The sequence below is a fragment of the Marmota flaviventris genome, chromosome 5 (assembly GCF_047511675.1).
Source record: "Marmota flaviventris isolate mMarFla1 chromosome 5, mMarFla1.hap1, whole genome shotgun sequence".
NCBI lineage: Eukaryota > Metazoa > Chordata > Mammalia > Rodentia > Sciuridae > Marmota > Marmota flaviventris.
Window position 1 is genome coordinate 155724776 of NC_092502.1, and position 13119 is coordinate 155737894.

Below are 13119 nucleotides of genomic sequence, written 5' to 3' on the forward strand. Positions count from 1 at the left end.
GTCATTTGCAGGAAAATGTATGGGATTAACATTTTGTTAGGTGAAATAAGCAAGTCTCAGAATGTCAAGGGTTGCATGTTTTCTCTTATATGTGAAGGTTATGCAAAAAAAATTAAAACACATGAAAAATTATCTTATAAAAATGGGAGAGCAGAAAAAGAGGAAGGGAATTAGGGGGAGTGGGGGAGGAGAGGGAAAAGGGAGTTACAGGGAATAAAACTGAACAAATTACATTATGTGCAGGTAACAATATATCACAATAAATCCCACTATTACATAAAATCAAAATGTAGTAATAAAAATTTTAAAAAAAGAATTATACATTCAATAAATAAGCACAAGAACAGATGACTCAAAAGTCATTTTTCAATTTTCTACATTGAGGAACTATTAGCTCTATAATAGTTTCTGCTTCTCTAACTTTTGAGTATATGTTTCAAATTACCACATGTACCAATTATTTAAGAATATATTGTTCTAAGTTCTTACATCCATCTAGGACACTCAGTCTACCCTAAATAGATATGAATGGTATCAAATCATTCAAATTTATTTGTCATGGTCAGTCTCTGATGTCAGAGGGACAGGACTTGGAAGAAAATCTCCAGTGTATTTGATTTAGACAGTTTTCAGTCCTGACAACCTTAGGGAGTGTGGTAAAACCATTGAGATAAACAGAAACATAATTAATATATTTAATAACTGTCCTCTAAATTTATCATTTTAATTTTTTATGGAAATATCTATGCTTTTGAGAAAATAATGCAATACTCTTAACCTGGGGAGAGATACTTGTTTCTTACTAAAAATGATTACAGAGGCTGAACCAAAAAAAGAAAAGTATAAATATACCCAAAACAAAAGAATAGGCAATCATGAATGAATATGGATCTCATGAAATTCATCAGATAAATAGGTACATGATAATAAAATTAGGGGATTGTTTACAAAAGTTCATTATGTCCTACTTTTTGTGTGCTGAATAAATTCAATTTCTTTCTTATGCCATCATTATCCCATGATGTCTCAGCACTGTCTGAGTTACAGACCTGCTACTCTGAATTCATAGGGCTCCTTCAAATTCCCTCCTCCTGGAGGGAAGAGCCTCCTCCAGCTCCCTAAGTTGTACTGAAGTTCAGGAGTGGTGGAAATCCTAGAAACCACCTCCTCTGGTCTAACACCTACATTCCTACTGAGTGATGAAGGGAGGAAAATGAAAACAATGTATAAAATGCACAGGGGATAAATTACTTTGGAGGAATTAAAGTAGTTTTACTGATGTATATTTCCACTCTCCCAGTCATCTCTGTTCTCTTATAGACATTCCATCATCGAGAACCATTGTGAACCCAGACAGAGGGAAAGGGTTAATGGCTACAGAAAAGTCTGAGGCAGGAAAGCCCTAGAGTGAGAAATAACCAAGTTCCCTCTGATTCCTAGAGGACAGGGGAAGAAGGGGAGACAAGCTGTCCACTGTGCGTTCTGATTTCTTGTTTTGAGGTGAAATAGATTGAGGGGACAACTGACAGAAGAATCCTTTGTGTCCCTTTGTCTGGACTTGGCTGATGGTGGCAGTGTAAACGTGACATTGAGTTGGCCCTGAGAGGACCTAATTGAACACCTCTGAACATGGTGCCATGGTTAATATTATGTGTCAGCCTGACTGGCCTCAGAGTACCCAGACTACATACTGATTCTGGGTGCCTCTGAGAAGGTGATTTCCAATGCTGAGCATTGGACTTAGAAAACACAGTCATGGTAGAGAACAATGCTCTGCCCAAGGTAATTAGGTCTCCTCCAGTCTTTGAGAGGTTGAATAGAAAAAAGTCAGAAGCAGGAGGAATTTGTCCCTTTTTGTCTTCCCTCTGTGCTTGGGCTGGGGTATTTCATCTCTTCTCATGCCCTCAGACACAGCCTTATGTCATCTGCTCCCCTGGTTCTCAGAACTTCAGATCAAAATAAATCACATCATGGGTTTTCCTTGGTCTCAGGCTTATGGGCAGCAGATTGAGGAACTTTTCATAAATAGGTGAACCAATTCCTCAAAATAAACAAACCTATCATCCACCTGCCAAGTTCACCCACTATCTAGCTGCCTACTTACCCACCTGTCTCCAGTTGTGTCTGCTTCTCTGCTGAACCCTGGCTAACACAGAAGCCCTCTCCCTGCCTCCTGCCACAGAAGGATGCAGTTTGTTGTAGAGAGCACAGACGGACAATGGAGGGGTCAAATTGCCGGGTATTAATGGAAGGCTGCAGCACAAATAAAGAACAATCTGGCCTTGAAGGAAAACATTCATCATGAACAGTTTCAGAAGAGAACTCCTGACCCTTACCTGAGTGAGTGGCCTGTGGCACCCCACCCGAAGAGCACCCATGGGACTGGAGCTGCTTTTCTGCAGGGGATCAGGTGACCTTTACCACAGGCTTATACTCCATCTCGGGTAAAATGGTTGAAAACAACAAAACCTTGGAGCTTTTGATTCATCTACTTGGATATTTATTTAGCATCTCAAACAGCAAAGTTTTATCTCAATTTTCTGGGTAAACAGCTTCCTATTTTAGTTACCAGTTTAGTGAATGATCTAATCAAGTCACAGAAACATTTTTTGGCAGGGTCTTCTCCCTCATCACCTGCTTCTCACCTGCATGGCTCCATTTGCTTTTACCTGAAAGTTTGCTCAAATCCAAATACTTCTCTCTTTCTCACCTCAATTGCCGCCATCTTTCATCTAATATCCTTACCTGTAAAGGTAAACCGAGTCCTCAGGTCTTCCATTACACTCAGGAAAAAAGTGCTCTGGATCAATACGGACTGTGAAGCCAGACTATGCCAGCTCTGCCAGGAGTCCTGAAGCAGAGTTAGCAATAGAGTCACTTTCTGCCCAGGTCAGTTTTTCTACTGTAAAATGGAAGCCAATAAGAATACACACTAGACACAGATGAGATAAGGATTTAAAGTACTCACATGGGAAGTGTCCAGAACAGTGTCCTGAAGGCCTCCCACTGGCTCCAACCTGGCCCGTGTCTCCCTCCCAGTTGCAGCTCACAGGCTTCTGCTCTGCCTGGGCAGCTCCATCTCTCACTATCCATCCTAAGACTGCTGGTATTTCTATTTCTCTCTGAAGCTTAAATCCGCAGCCCTCAAAAATTGGAGTCTGAAACTGTACAATCTAAATTGAATATTCACTGGGTCCATCCCCATAGCTTGCACTTTAAAAATTTAGTTGTTTGTTTTGAAATAATTTTAGAGGTATTTAAAAGTGACAATGTGATAGTTTAGGTGTGAGGTGTCCCCAAAAAACTTCATGTGCAAGACAATGCAAGAGTTTAGAGATGAAATGATTGTGTTACAACAAGGTGTGACCTAATCAATACATTAATCTTCTGATTGGAATTAACTGAGTGGTGATTGTGGGTGTGGCTGCAGGAGGTGGGTCCCTGGGGCCTTAAATTTGGGGATTATATTTTTTATTTGTTCTAATTAGTTATATACATGACAGTAGAATGCAATTTGACACATCATACATAAATTGAGTATAACTCCTCATTCTTCTGGTCATACATCATGGAGAATCACTCTGGGCATGGTATTACATTCAGTCATTATATCTCTTTCCTCCCCTCTGGCCTCTGGAAGTCTTTTGATCTTTTATTCGTGTTCTTGAGAGTTTGAGGAATATGGTAACATATTTTGTAAAATGTTCGCCTATTTCAGTTTGTCTGTTTTTTTAAAATTTCTTATTATTATGCTAGAAACAGATATTTTGGTGAGAAAATTGTACAAGATTGAATAGAATTCTGGAAAAAAATTGTATTTACTAGGGACCTGAGATTTTATTTATAAAAAGTATCTTAGGGCTGGGTTTTGGCTCAGCATTAGAGCTCTCGGTGGTTAGCAAGTGCGAGACTCTGGGTTCCATCCTAAGCATCACATAAAAATAAATGAAAGTAAAGGTATTGTGTACAACTACAACTAAAAAATATTTTTTAAAAAGTATCCTTGCAGGTGAGGATGGAGACATGCTGGATGAGAGTGGGTCCTAATCCAGCCTGCTGTCTTTACAAGCAGAGGGAGCTTTGAACAGATGCGTGCCTCCAGGAGGACAAGGCCATGTGACACCAGGCATAGAGCCAACCCGGGCATCCACAAGCCCAGGCATGCCCAGGATGGCCAGCCACCACCAGAAGCTGGGAGACACAGGGTAAGGCTGCTGCCCAGGGCCTTCAGAGGAGGTGGCCCTGCCCTCACCTTGATTTCAGACTTGTCATCACCAGAGATGTGACAGACAGAAGTTTGTTGTTTGGAGTCATCCTGTTTGTGGAAACTTGCTCTGATGGTCCTGGTGATCTCGTTCCAAGACCACATGCAATTCTAGGGTTGAGGCACTTTTCAATTTACCAGGAATATATGTGCAATTACGGCTTGTCCCTGGAGATATTACCCTGGTCATTCAGGATAATATTAGTCAGGTTTCCACCTTTTGAAATTAATATTCCCTTTTCTGATTGTCTTTTCTTTGGAAGAAAGTCATAGGGTGAGATTAAGCTCCACCTACCCGACATATATATTATTATTTATATATATTATTTGTATATTTGTAATGAAGAATTACCTCTGTTGAGTCTACTTATTCATTTATTTTTATTAATATGGATTTATGTTTTATACTTTGTGTTACAATAGAGCTGTGTCATTTGGCCATTAGGAATTCTAATCAATTACCTCCAATGCCCCTTTGGTATACCCCATCCTGGTTTATTTTTTGTTGTTGTTGTTGTTGTTGTTGTTCTCTCTCTCTCTCTCTCTCTCTAACATTCCCTTACTTTTGCGCACTACAAGTAGCTTATGGCTCATTTTATATTTTCCTGCTCTCAGCCTTAGAATCAGCAGTTTTTAAGGGACTATGGTTTGTTGATTAGAGAAAGGTGCTTAGAAAACAAGCTGGGGGTGGAGGCTGGGGTTGGGCTCAGTGGTAGGGTGCTCTTCTAGCATGTGTGAGGGTTCAATCCTCAGCACCACATTAAAAAAAAAAATAAAAATAAAGGTGTTGTGACTATCTACAACTAAAAAAGTAATCTTTTTTTTTTTTTTAAAAAAAAAAAAAAAGAAAGAAAACAAGCTCTGGGCACTGAGTGTGCTTGTCGAAGCCGAAGCCGTGTATTGCTGCTTGAGATTCTCTCAGCCCACGTAGCTGAAATATATACATGTTAAGTACAGCTACATGTCTCATGGATAAAGATACCTTCTGAGAAATGCACATTGGGCAATTTCACAGCTTTGTGAGCATCATGAAGAGTTCTTGCACAAACTATGTTGGCTACAATGTGACCAGGTGATATAATTTTCTGCAACCATCATCATACATGCAGATCATCACTGACTGAAAATTTGTTATACAGCTCATTCATTAGGCCATAGATACAATCATATTTATAATTACTTTTATGTATTCCAATTTTTGTATGTGCATATATAATATGTTGCATAATTATATGAATCTATATAATTCTGTATTATAGATGTAAACCTTAGTTCATGCTGATGTCTCTAACTCTAACCTATATTGTGGGTCCATACTAAGATGTATATTAAATGTTATTAAGAGTATTTTGGTAGTTTTATAATACTTAAAGACATGTATCCAAATACTTTTTAGCCCTCCCACAATAAAATAAGAAAGGAAAGCAATTCCTTTTCCCTCCAACACAGGACAATTTAAATGAGTAACTTCTAATAAATAGAACACTACATGTTATGGCTTGGATGTGAGTGTCCCCCAAAAGATCACATGTCAGACAATGAAAGAAGGTTTGGAGGAGAAGTAATTGGATTATTGCATTAACTCAGTCAATGAATTACTCCCTAATGGGATTAACTGAGTGGTAACTTCAGTGGTAAGGTGTGGCTGGAAGAGGTGGGAATTGGGGTATATATTTGTGTCTCACCAAAAGGAGTCTCTCTGTTTACTGATCATCATGTGAGCTGCTACCCCCTGCCATACTCTTCCACCATGATGTTCAGCCTCACCTTGAACCCCAGGGAATGGAGCCAGCTTTCTATGGACTAAAGCCTCAGAAATTGTAAGCCCTCAAATAAACTTTCCCTCCCTGCTGCTGTTCTGGTAGGGTCATTTAGTCTCAGCAGGGAAAAAGCTGACTAAAACACTACAGAAGTGATGCCATGTGACTTGTAAGTTTAGGTTGGAAAGCATGATACAGCTTTCATCTGTCTGTATGTCCATTTATTGATTGACAGATATCTGGCTCTGGACAAGCACCTTTCCATGTAGGAAAAAAGACTGGTTGTTCTGATCATGGCTACTTCCATGTGGAGAGGTCACAGGGAAGTGGACTTCTTGGTTCCAGTCCAGAGCTGTTTGTATCCTTTCAGCCCAGGTTCCAGATATGCCAATGATTGAGTTTCGAAATCCTTCCATTCCCCAGCCTCATAGCTGCCCAACCTGACACAGAGTGAAGGAGACAGAAAAGTGCAAGAAAGGTCTTACCCAAATTGCAAAACGACAAAAAAACAAACGTTGCATTGTTTCAAACCATTAAGTTTGGAGTTGTTTGCTATGTTGCCATAGTAACTAAAGCAAGTACTGAAGGTACTTATTTTTGTTTATCAGACATATTAAAATATAAAACCTATGAATATAATTTTCATGTCTTTCCTTACGAATTATAAGCCAAATTGCATCATTGGATAATAAAGTAGCTTTCACTACACGTTTTTAATAAATTTATATGAGATTACATGAAAGAAAGAGGCTTTATTAGAGCCACAGCTGATGGACAATGTGCTAAACTTTGAGAATTCTTCTTTGGACTTACAAAGTCGAACATATTTTCATGTCATACCAACTTAATTTTTAACCACATAAATACTTGTGTCACATTCTATAAACCTATTCAATTATTTTATACAAACTGAGAAATACAAACACATCAGCTGTGTTAAATTGATTAATGCTGATTCTGAGTGTTAACAGTTGAAGTTTAGATAAATGAAAATATCAGTGTAGTCACTGTCCCAATAATGACTGAGAACCTTTGCCCTCATTAAGAGTTATCCTTTATGCTACTTTTAGATGAAATTCCCCTCCCCCTTTAACACACACTGCTGATATTGTGGTTCTTAGATCTAAAGATTCATTTAGTCTGTGCTTGAGTTTTATATGAAGGGATTCATACAGTTCAACATGTTTGACTTGTTCATCTTTTCTGTTGGTTGTTTTTATTAGTATTTTATAGTTATACCCAATCCTGGGCTTTGTTTTGACATAATCATAACTTCAAGAAATATCCATTTGCTCCATTCAGTTTCCAGTCTTCCCTTCCCCTCTGCTCCTTCTATCCGGTTCTCCTCCCTCGACTGTGTTCTCTCTCTGATCTATGTTCTGTCCCATATGCACACAGCAGAACTCGGTCAGTTCTGTTCTACAGTTCCTCCCTTTTCTTCCTGTCCCTCCTCCCTCCCCTTCAATCCCCTTCCTCTATCCACTGCTCTTCCTTCTATTTTCATGAGATTCTCCCGTCTTTTCTTCCCATTATTTTACTCAGCCTTTATAATTAAGAGGAAATATTCAACACTTGACTTAATAGTAACTCTGGCTTGCTTCATTAAGCATGATATTCTTCAATTTCATCCATTTACCAGAAAGTGCCATAATTTCATTCTTTTTTTTTTATATCTGCAGAAAACTCCATTGTGTGTGTGTGTGTGTGTGTGTGTACACATTTCTTTATCCATTCATCTATTGATGGACACCTGGACTGATTCCACAACTCTTGGCTATTGTGAATTTATTGTGAATTGTGCTGCTATAAACGTTGATGTGCCTGTATTCACTATACTATGCTGATTTCTGTTCTTTTGCAGAAATTCTAAGGAGTGAGATAACTAGGTCATATGATGGTTCTATTCCTAGTCTTTTGAGGAATCTACATCCTGCTTTCCAGAGTGGTTGTACTAATTTGCACTCCCACCAAAAATGTCTGAGAGTAACGTTTCCCCCCAAATTCTTGCCAGCCTTTATTATTATGTGTATTCTTGATGATTGCCATTCTAACTGGAAAGAGGTGAAATCTCAGTGTAGGCTTGATTTGCATTTCCATAATTGCTAGGGTTTTTAAACTTTTTTATATATTTGTGGTTTACTTGTATTTCTTATTTTGAGAAATGACTATTTAGTTCTTTTGCCCACTTATTGACTGTGTTATTTGTTTTTGTTTGTTTACTTGTTTTTTAGTGTAAAGTTTTTTGAGTTCTTTATATATTCTGGATATCAGTCCCCTGTCTGAGGAGAGGTGACAAGGAACTTGCCCCATTCTGTAGGGTTTCTCTTCATGCCCTTAGTTCATTTGCTCTTCAGAATCTTTTAAATTTGAGCTGTTCCACTTATTAATAATTGTTTTATTTCTCATGTTTTAAGGGTCTTGTTAAGGGAGTTGGTACTTGTGCCAATGTGCTAGAGTGTTGACCCTATGTCTTCTACCAGCACTTACACATTTTCTGTACTAATTCCTAGGACTTTGATCTACTTTGCTTTGACTTTTATGCAGGATGAAAGATAGGGCTCTAGTTTTGTTCATTCATTCATGAATTTCATTTCATTCATTCATATCTACATATGAATGTCCAGTTTTCTGAGCACAATTTGTTTAAAAGGCTACCTTTAGGTACAGCATGTTGGCACATTCTTGTGATCCCAGCTACTTGGGAAGCTGAAGCAGAAGGATCACAAGTTCAAGGAGAGTCTGAGAAATTAATGAGGACTTAAGTCACCTAGTAAGACCCTGTCTCAAACTAATAAATAGATAGGTAGGTAAGTAGATGATAGATAAATAGATAGATAGATAGATAGATAAATGGGAAATAGATCAGTGGTAAAATACCCGTATATTCAATCCCCAGTACTCCATCCCCCAAAAGATTATCTTTTCTCTGATGTATGGTTTTGGTAACTTTGTCAAGTATCATAGTACTGTATTTATGTGGGCTTCTCTCTGTGTCTTCCATTGTACATCATTGATCTTCATGTCTATTTTGGTGTCAATTCCATGCTATTTTTTGTTTCTATAATAGCTCTGTAGTGTAATTTGAGATCAGGTATTGTGATTCCTTCTGCATAACTCTCCTTGCTCAGCATTGCTTTGGTTATTCTGGGTCTTGACATTTTTATGTTTGACTTCTTTGTTTAACATAATATTTGTTAAATTCACTCATTCTTCTGTGTGTATTATTGGACCACTCGTTTTTATTGCTGAGTAATATTCCACTACATAAATATACCATACTTGGTTCATCCATTCATATTTTAGAAGCCACTTGGTTGTTTTCATTTTGACATTTTAAAAAAGAAAACTCCTATGAATATTTATATGGAATTATTTTTATAGACTTGTTTATGTTTCTCTTCAATACATACCTAGGAATAGAATGGCTAATTTATATTGCAGACACAGTTTAATTATAAAAAATTACTGCCAAAAAGTTCTTCCAAGTAGGTGAATCATGTTGGAGTCCCTCTAATAATACATGAAAATCCCATTTCTTCCATATCTGTATTAGTTAACTAGAGCCACATGATAAACTGCCCCCAAACTTACCAGCTTAAAACAAATGCAGTCATTTTCTCACAGTCCTTAGGATTGTTTGGGCGTTCTCTCACAAGGCTGCAATCAAAGAGCTGATGCTGGATTCTGGGCTGCAGACCCATCTCCTGGAATGGTCTCTTTCCAAGCTCACTCTCACCATTGTTAGTAGGATCTAGTTCTTCCAGGAGCACATCCTTCCTTGTCTTGCAGGCTATTGCTGGAGGCAATCCTCAGTTCTCCATTACTAGGGACTCTCCAAACTGACAGCTAATGTAATTAAAGTCAGTGATAGTGTTCGAGCAAAACAGAATTTTCCATTTCTTGTAAGTGTACTGTGACAATCAGCAATGCCTCCACATTGCCATATTCTATTGATTAGAAGGAAGCTATTTGAGAGTTGGGGGTCAGACAAACACATTCAGGGAAGAATGTGAAAATTACTGGGGGTCATCTGGGAGGCTAACGATGACAGCACACTCACCAAGTCATTTTGATTTTAGCCATGATATTCTGTGAAGGATTATTTCATGGTTTTGGTTTTTATTTTCCTGAAGAATAGAGTTTTCATTGGTGATTTCTATATCACATTTTGTGAACTTTCTCTTCAAAAATCTTGCCCAGTTTTTAAAGCCAGTTTTTTTCTTACGTTGTAAAAATTCTTTATTTATTATGGAAATAAGGTCTTTGTTAGATAAATCTATAGCAAATATCACCTCCAAGTCTGTGTCATTCATATTTTCTTAACAGTATCTCTTTAAGAACATAAACTTTCAGTTGTGATAAAATCCAAATTATTTTATCTTCTTTTGCTTCTCATGTATAGTCTTGGAAGAAAAGAAACTTTTGCTTACCCCAAATTTGCAAATATAATCTCCTATGTTCTTTGGCACATTTTATATTTCTGTGTGTCATATGTATGTCTATGGTTCATCATAAATTAATTTTTGTACATGTGCTATGAAAGAGGATAAAATTTATATTTTCCCAAGATGATATCCAAGTTGACCTAGCACAAATTATTTAAAAGATACATCCTTTCTGTATTGAATTATCCTTGGCCAAAAAATAAGCTAAGTGTAGATGAATGGATCAATCAAGATGCTCTGTTTCATTGACCACTTCGTCTATCTTATGTCACTGTCACACTGAATCTGGTTCATAATGTATTAGCGTCATTAAGACTAGCTAAAAATTGCAAGGTTACCAATATATTTTGAAAAAAAAATCTTCCAAGTACTTTATATTTCCACATAACTACTTAATCAGCTCATCACTTTCAGTCCAGAAAATCTGCTGGAATTCAATCGAAATTTCATTGAATTTCTCAATTATACATTTACATATTAAAATGCTTTTAGGAATTTTAGATGTACGTGATATTTTACGAATGATTTTATCATCCATCCTTGATATAAAAATATAAAGTTAAAACTAAATAAAAGCTAATGTTGAGTTTTATGCAGTTAGCAAAACCCACTCTAATAAATACAAAATGGCAATTTTGCAGGATAAATAGTTATAATTAAAAGTAAAGAAATATGTCTGTATATGTTCCTGGTTAGTTGTAAAATCCCAAAGTATAAAAAATTATCAAAGAAACAAAAGCACCAAACAGGTTCAATTAATGATAGTACCATTCTAAATTAATGTACAAAAATATTACAGATTATGCATGGTGTAAATACTTTCCAAATTTATACAATTTTATTACAGGTAAAAATTTAATAAGGGTTCTTACAAATTTGTGTTAAAAAAAAAATCCAAAGAGAAATGCAGCCAAGGAACACGAACAAATTATTCACAGAAATGTAACAGAATTGTCCAAGAAATATTCAAAATACATTAGCCATATTAACAAATACATTTCAAGTAAAAAAATGACAAATTATTTTTACCTCTAATTGATCATCAAATAAATGAAAGCAAACTACATAATTTAGAAATTTTTCAATGTACATGTCAGTTCTCTAATAACTTCAAAACTTGTGTAACCTTTGGATAGTTAATATCATGTGTATCAGGATATAAAATGCACATATCATTTGCCTCAGCTGTTTTATGTCAGTGAACACCTCCTAAGATCATAATGTGGAATGTGTATGTGCATGTGTGTGAGCACGTGCACACATATGCACAAATATGTGTCATGAATGAGGATTATCATTGCAATTCTGCTTATAAAATCAAACAAGTAAAAATTCTAAATGTTTATTCATCAGTTAAATAAATCATATACATTCATCTGAGGGGTGAATATTGTGACATTTATAAATCATTTGACTTGGCATGGTAGTCAACATATTAGATGGTCAGGATTTATGCTTGAATGAAAGAAAAGGCTCTTTACAAATTACATGCATAATGTGGTCCTTTCTATTTGTTTATGTATGCATAAAGAGGATATTGAAACCATATTAATACTGATTATATTCTGACTTGTGGTATTTGGGCTGATTTAGCTCTACTTATACCACTTTTAATTGCACAGAATTTTAAATAATTAGTTATGAAAAGTAAACAACAAGAAGTCAGAAAGCAAATTTACAAATTAAATACTCAAGAAATATTAATGGCCAATTAATGTATGCAAAGATACGTTGACCTCAGTAATTATCAGGAAAGTGTATATTTCAAAAAAATATAGTATATGATTTTCCATCACTATTTTCCCTTATAATTTTTAATATTATAAGATACTGCATAAAAAATTATAGAAAATACATAATTTCATACATTATTAGGGAAAGAGTTAAACTGACACCCACTTTCTGGTCAGCAATCTCACATCACTAGCAAAATTCAGATTGTGAATGTCATTTGACCTAGCAAATCTTCTAGGCATCCAAAGAGCATAGCTTGGTTGCAAATTAAGCCCAGACATGCAAATATTTTGCTAAACTCTACCGTTCTTAGAAATCTCTAGACAATCAAAGGGCCCTGATGGAATCTGCTCTTACGATGCTTAATTTTTGGAGGAGTAAACCACTTGGACAGCAGCTATAAAACATTGAGTTAGTGTTAGATAAAATGACAAGGAAGTAGCTCGAAGATATATGCTGACATAGAAAAATACATTAGAGGCAAGTGAGTTTCTCTTTGTAACACAATTAGCAAAGATCAAAGCTTTTAAGTGTTTACTTGGATTCAAAAATATTGTTACTGAATGTCTTTAATGTATAAAATGAGAAAGAGAATAAATGAGAATTTTCTAAAGCTATGTAGTATCTTCTCTATTTTGGTGATTTTTATAAGAAAAATGTGTCCTATGTGTAAAAGACACCAGAGTAATAAAAATGTTGAACATAAGAATGTTGAAAAAAGTTTTATAATGACAAAAATGTTTTTATTTTACTTTCAAAATTAGAAAGAGCTCTGAGCTCCATAACAAAATAAACATTTTTTCCTATTCATAGCATCAGCTCAGCACATTGCACCAACAGAAATTTTAAACTATTTTTTAGAAGTAATTCATAAATAAATGTATTAATCAATTATACCAGTTAATTACCTAATAAA